This window comes from Poecilia reticulata, linkage group LG7, assembly GCF_000633615.1.
Source record: "Poecilia reticulata strain Guanapo linkage group LG7, Guppy_female_1.0+MT, whole genome shotgun sequence".
Lineage (NCBI taxonomy): Eukaryota > Metazoa > Chordata > Actinopteri > Cyprinodontiformes > Poeciliidae > Poecilia > Poecilia reticulata.
Window position 1 is genome coordinate 30,878,349 of NC_024337.1, and position 6,493 is coordinate 30,884,841.

The 6,493-nt window shown below is 36.9% G+C and overlaps 1 protein-coding gene and 1 long non-coding RNA gene across 5 annotated transcripts in view; both read left to right on the forward strand.

Annotated features, from left to right (window-relative positions):
- The window catches only part of LOC103468117 (uncharacterized), a 36,241-nt gene that overhangs the window by 19,747 nt on the left and 10,001 nt on the right, over positions 1–6,493 (forward strand). The window lies entirely within an intron of this gene.
- Positions 2,473–5,291, forward strand: LOC108166439 (uncharacterized). Its single transcript, XR_001776795.1, has 4 exons — positions 2,473–3,049; positions 3,134–3,277; positions 3,846–3,877; positions 4,087–5,291. It is a non-coding gene; the product is annotated as an uncharacterized LOC108166439 (long non-coding RNA).

A 6,493-nucleotide genomic window follows, 5' to 3' on the forward strand; every position in this document is an offset into this window, starting at 1 on the left:
TCAGGGAAAAGGGATTATCGGACCAAGTGGAAATATTTACTCTAATATGGATTATGACCACGAAACGGCAAAGGTAGGACTGGATTTTTGATTTTCCAGTACCTGATTCATCAACCTTCACACCAGCAGCCACACAGAGTTTCAGCTCCACTCCAGAAAGTTTCTCTCCTGCAGTTTCCTCAGAAACCAGCAGTCTCTGTCAGGGGATGCAGAGAGAATCCGACACTCAATCCAACAGCAGTAAGAGAGACTGTTATGTAATATTGGTGCAAATACATGTATTAGTTATTCAAAGTAATGATGAATGTATTGTTGCCTATTATCAGAAATCTGCCTTTAAAGGCCAGTGGCTGATTTCTTTCCACCGTAATTCTATCTTAATAATCCAGACTCCAATTAAATGATGCAAATAAGCAAATAACTCAATTTATTTTAAGAAAATGACCATTTAATTATCATTTAATGATAACATTCCTGTAGTAAATCTGAACCAGAAGCTAAAGCCCATTTATAAAGAAAGATGTTTTTATCTTCAATGTATTTATATTTCTGTATTGTTGTATCATAATTACTGCTCTGAATGTGTTTTTAATTAAGAAATTGGTTGACAATTATTTTAATAATCGATTAATCACAATTAATATGATTAATCATTTCAGCCCAAGCTAATTTTATTGAAAAGATGTATTCAGTCCTAGGACCTTAGAGAGCACCTAGGGGGCGCTGTTGGTCTGAAACAGCAGCAGGTGCCACCAAACCAACCAGATCTTCTCTCTGCAGACGTTCTGCTGATGGTCCTGGGTCCGCCCTTCATCATCGTCATCATAGCTCTGGCTCTGCTGCTGTACTGGAGAAAAACAACAACAACTGCTGAAGCTCAGACAGGCAAGACCATACACACACACACACACGCACACGCGCACACACACACACACACACACACACACAAAAACACACACGCACGCATGCACACATACACAAAAACACACACACACACGCACGCACACACCCACACACACACACACACACACACACACACACACACACACACACACACACACACACAAGCTCGTCGCTGATAACTCCTGTGTTGCATTGTTTTTGTATCTGGATTTTACTGCCTGTTTTATTTTTATTACGGCTCCTTGACCAAAATTCAAGAATAATTTAGGACAAAAGCAGGACTTTTAAATGAAAATCTATTTATAAACATGTAAGATGCAACACAAAGTGATCATCTGGTGGTTGTCATGGTAACTAGGACCCAGATCTGCTTTGAGTTTCTGTAACTGTTTTTAAATAAAGATCCAGTTTTTCTTTATTTCAGTTTCTTTGATCAAACCCAAAATAATTCTGGATGCCTTTCATTTAATGTGCAAAAAAACATGACAAATTTTGGATCTACAATCCCATCGCTACACAGAAACAGTTCATGTTTGCTTATTGTTGATTAGGGAAAAAATGAACATTGTAGTTTTTAAAAGGATATTTTTGACTGATTTCTACTGAGATGACAGTTTTGGCCCATATGATGAAACTCTGGACACCCCTGATCTACATGAAACGATTTTTTATTTATTTGGTTTGATTATTGCTTTAAGTCCGTCTCTCTGTCAAACTGGCTTCTTAACCTGCTCACCTTCATCACCTGAGTTTCTTCTGAAACGTTTTTCAGCTCCTGCTGAGCAACCAGAGGAAACTCCTGAGGTGAGGATGAAGAACTCCTGAATGCTTCCTAAAATATTTCACAAACTCACTAAAGCTGCAATCACGTCTCATCTCGTCTGAAAGGCGGCCATGTTTTACGAGAACGAGGAGGACGGCCCGTCGCGATGTGTTGATGTGGAGCTTTACGCAGTTTACCATGAAATCCCTGTGAAAGCAGCAGCTGAGGGCGATGAAGGCGACGGCTCTGGGACTGAAACTCAGCTATAAGTAAGAATGTTTTATTTCACCTGGAACCACAGAAGCATCCCAGATTCAACCAGAACATTTAAGCTACAAACATTAAAAATGCTTTTGTTATTTTTATCATCCAAACTGTTTTCATTGTGACTATTATGATGCTTTGATCAAATTGATTTCAGCATTTTTTTTTATTATTTCCTCTTTTTTTCTTCCAAAAATTAGATGTTAAATTCAAACCCAGTTAACAGGCTTAAGGCAACAATCTGTAATAACAATTAGTTCATAGGGAATGTTTAAATGTTTAACAGTTTAAATGTTTAACAGTTTATCAGTTAAAATGTTTATCTGTTTAAATGTTTAAATGTTTATCTGTTTAAATGTTTAACTGTTTAAATGTTTATCTGTTTAANCACACACACACACACACACACACACACACACACACACACACACACACACACACACACACACACACACACACACACACACACACACACACAAGCTCGTCGCTGATTACTCCTGTGTTGCATTGTTTTTGTATCTGGATTTTATTTTTATTTTTATTTTTATTACGGCTCCTTGACCAAAATTCAAGAATAATTTAGGACAAAAGCAGGACTTTTAAATGAAAATCTATTTATAAACATGTAAGATGCAACACAAAGTGATCATCTGGTGGTTGTCATGGTAACTAGGACCCAGATCTGCTTTGAGTTTCTGTAACTGTTTTTAAATAAAGATCCAGTTTTTCTTTATTTCAGTTTCTTTGATCAAACCCAAAATAATTCTGGATGCCTTTCATTTAATGTGCAAAAAAACATGACAAATTTTGGATCTACAATCCCATCGCTACACAGAAACAGTTCATGTTTGCTTATTGTTGATTAGGGAAAAAATGAACATTGTAGTTTTTAAAAGGATATTTTTGACTGATTTCTACTGAGATGACAGTTTTGGCCCATATGATGAAACTCTGGACACCCCTGATCTACATGAAACGATTTTTTATTTATTTGGTTTGATTATTGCTTTAAGTCCGTCTCTCTGTCAAACTGGCTTCTTAACCTGCTCACCTTCATCACCTGAGTTTCTTCTGAAACGTTTTTCAGCTCCTGCTGAGCAACCAGAGGAAACTCCTGAGGTGAGGATGAAGAACTCCTGAATGCTTCCTAAAATATTTCACAAACTCACTAAAGCTGCAATCACGTCTCATCTCGTCTGAAAGGCGGCCATGTTTTACGAGAACGAGGAGGACGGCCCGTCGCGATGTGTTGATGTGGAGCTTTACGCAGTTTACCATGAAATCCCTGTGAAAGCAGCAGCTGAGGGCGATGAAGGCGACGGCTCTGGGACTGAAACTCAGCTATAAGTAAGAATGTTTTATTTCACCTGGAACCACAGAAGCATCCCAGATTCAACCAGAACATTTAAGCTACAAACATTAAAAATGCTTTTGTTATTTTTATCATCCAAACTGTTTTCATTGTGACTATTATGATGCTTTGATCAAATTGATTTCAGCATTTTTTTTTATTATTTCCTCTTTTTTTCTTCCAAAAATTAGATGTTAAATTCAAACCCAGTTAACAGGCTTAAGGCAACAATCTGTAATAACAATTAGTTCATAGGGAATGTTTAAATGTTTAACAGTTTAAATGTTTAACAGTTTATCAGTTAAAATGTTTATCTGTTTAAATGTTTAAATGTTTATCTGTTTAAATGTTTAACTGTTTAAATGTTTATCTGTTTAAATGTTTATCTGTTTAAATGTTTAAATGTTTAACTGTTTAAATGTTTATCTGTTTAACAGTTTATCTGTTTAAATGTTTAACTGTTAAAATGTTTATCTGTTAAAATGTTTAAATGTTTATCTGTTAAAATGTTAAATTTTTTTAAATGTTTAACTGTTTAAATGTTTAAATGTTTATCTGTTTCAGGTTTCAGAAGGTCAGATGAACCAAACATGGAGGTGAGTTTTCTGTTTCTTGGAGGTGATTGTTGTTGTTGTTGTTGTTGTTGTTGTTGTTGTTGTTGTTGTTGTTGTTGTTGAGCAGTCAGATGGTTCATCCTGCTGACTTAGAGATCCAGAGTGAAGTTTTGCAAATGCGGATCAGACACAGCTGACATGATATTTGTCATTCTAACAGAAAACTCCTGTTTGTTTGTTGGTATTTACAGAATATCGTCCTGGTAACCACTCCCTGAAGGAGTCTGAGTCCTGCCACCTGGAACCAGAACTGGATCGGCTCTACAGTCAGCATGGAAGCCTAGATTCAAACTGGATTCAAACTGAATTCAGACTGAATTCAGACTCAATTCAGACTGGATTCAGACTGAATTCAGACTGAATTCAAACTGGATTTATTGAAGAATTGAAGGTTGACTTACTCTTAAATATATAAGTAAGGAAAATAATACACAGAGACGTAGTTCTTGCTGCTAGGCCACAGACGAGCCGGAGATTTGTTACACTCCACGAAATTACAGTTTTGTCAGTTCAATGCTCAAAATCTTTCATAGTCCTGACAAAAAATCTCCTTCAAAGTCTCAAATTCAACCGTCTTTATACTCTTTTGACTTCAACAGTGTGTATTGGAAAGTTTCAACCAATAGCATGTAACCGTTGTTTTTCGAGCAAATCTTGGCATGCTTTTCACTGGTGTGTATTGGACGACCTTTAATATCTTTGGAAATCCAAGTCCAAGACATAAGACTCCAATATTTCAACAAACTTCAACATCTGCTCCTTCTCAGAACTACCAAATAGACCAATTTGTCCCAGATTGTTGATGTTATCGTGTCCAGACAGCATTCCTTCCAAGTCCATTTGCACACTTTGTACGCAAATGGAGGGAAGGGAGTCAGGTCAGTCTGAACTAGAGAAATGCCAAAATCTTTCTCGCAGAAACAACTCCTTAGATCGGATTTCGGCTCCGACATAATCCCCCCTATTTCACTTTTAAGCGGAATCCTAATTAACTTTAGCAGTTGTTTTTGTTAATTGCGATACTAGTTACATGGCTACCTGTGAACATAACTCTGTATATAAACCTTAAAAATATATAAGAAAGTCAATTGAAGTTGAATAAAATGAATAGTGGGGGTAAACATTGTTTTCATGAGTAACTGTAACTAATATAATAATTTCAATACATTGATTAAACACAATTGGACATGGCTTCTATGTCCAATTTGTTCTTCCATTTGTATAAGATTAAAAACCCTGTTGGCCTTTTGTTGATTTATGTTATTTCCAGGGAAGTAGTTGTTGTAATTAGGAATTATTGATTCAGATCGAAGAGGTCAAAGTTTCCGTATCGAAAATGTTTGTTTTTATTCCAATCATTTTGTTTCCCATCTGTAAATAAAATGCAGCAAACTGGGTTTTTTCTTCCTGACTCCTTCAACGGTTTGACGTTTTCCAACTTTTATCACAAATTAAACTTTGATGTTTTGATTTTGGCTGCACAGTGGTGCAGTTGGTAGAGCTGTTGCCTTGCAGCAAGAAGGTTCTGGGTTCGATTCTCAGTCTTTCTGCATGGAGTCTCCATGTTCTCCCTGTGCATGGTGGGTTTTCTCCGGGTACTCCGTCTTCCTCCCACAGTCCAAAAACATGACTGTCAGGTTAATTGGCCTCTCCAAATTGCCCCTACGTGTGTGTGTGCGTGGTAGTGTGTCCTGTGTGTCTCTGTGTTGCCCTGCGACAGACTGGCGACCTGTCCACGGTGACCCCGCCTCTCGCCCAGAACGTTAGCTAGAGAGGCACCAGCAACCCTCCCGACCCCACTGAGGGACAAGGGTGTAAGAAAATGGATGGATGGATGTTTTGATTCCTCACCCTTATTCAGTTTCAAAGTCCAGTTAATTATGAAGCAAGTTTATTTCTTCAGCAAATCTCAGCAACAAGGCAGGTCAGAGTGCTTTATGTGGCGAAAACATAAAAAAAGTGACAACTAAACAAAATAAAGGAATGCAATGTGAAAAATCCAATCACTAAAAATTTAATGTCAAATTTGTTTGTTTCACACCTTTAAAATCAACAGTGCCTCATAATTACTCAAACAGTTAAAAAATAGCAAATAGAATAAAACTGTAATAAAAACAGACTTAAAGGTCACAGATCCTGAGTTAAACATTTCTGTTAAACTGGTTATTTGGCACCAGTCAAATTTTTTTATTTGAAAATGAATCAAAGTGTCTTCATAAAGATGACAACATAGATGCATTTTTAATCTAAGTATGGGTTTGAAGTCTAAGATGTATTTATTTATTGTAACTTGAGTCGAGTCCAGAATCCAGACTTCAGTCTTTCTTCATCGGTCGACGTTCACACCAGCAGCCTGAACCAGTTTCAGCTCCAGTTCAGGAAGTTTCTCACCTTCAGTTTCCTCTGAATCCACCAACACGTCACTTCTGGTTCAAAGGAAAATGAAACATCATCATATCCAACCTCCAGTGGTGGGAAGTAACGAAGTACAAGTACCTCGTTACTGTACTTAAGTACAATTTTCGTGTATCTGTACTTTACTTAAGTAGATTTAATAATGGATACTTTCTACTTTTACTCCACTACATTTTACAGTAA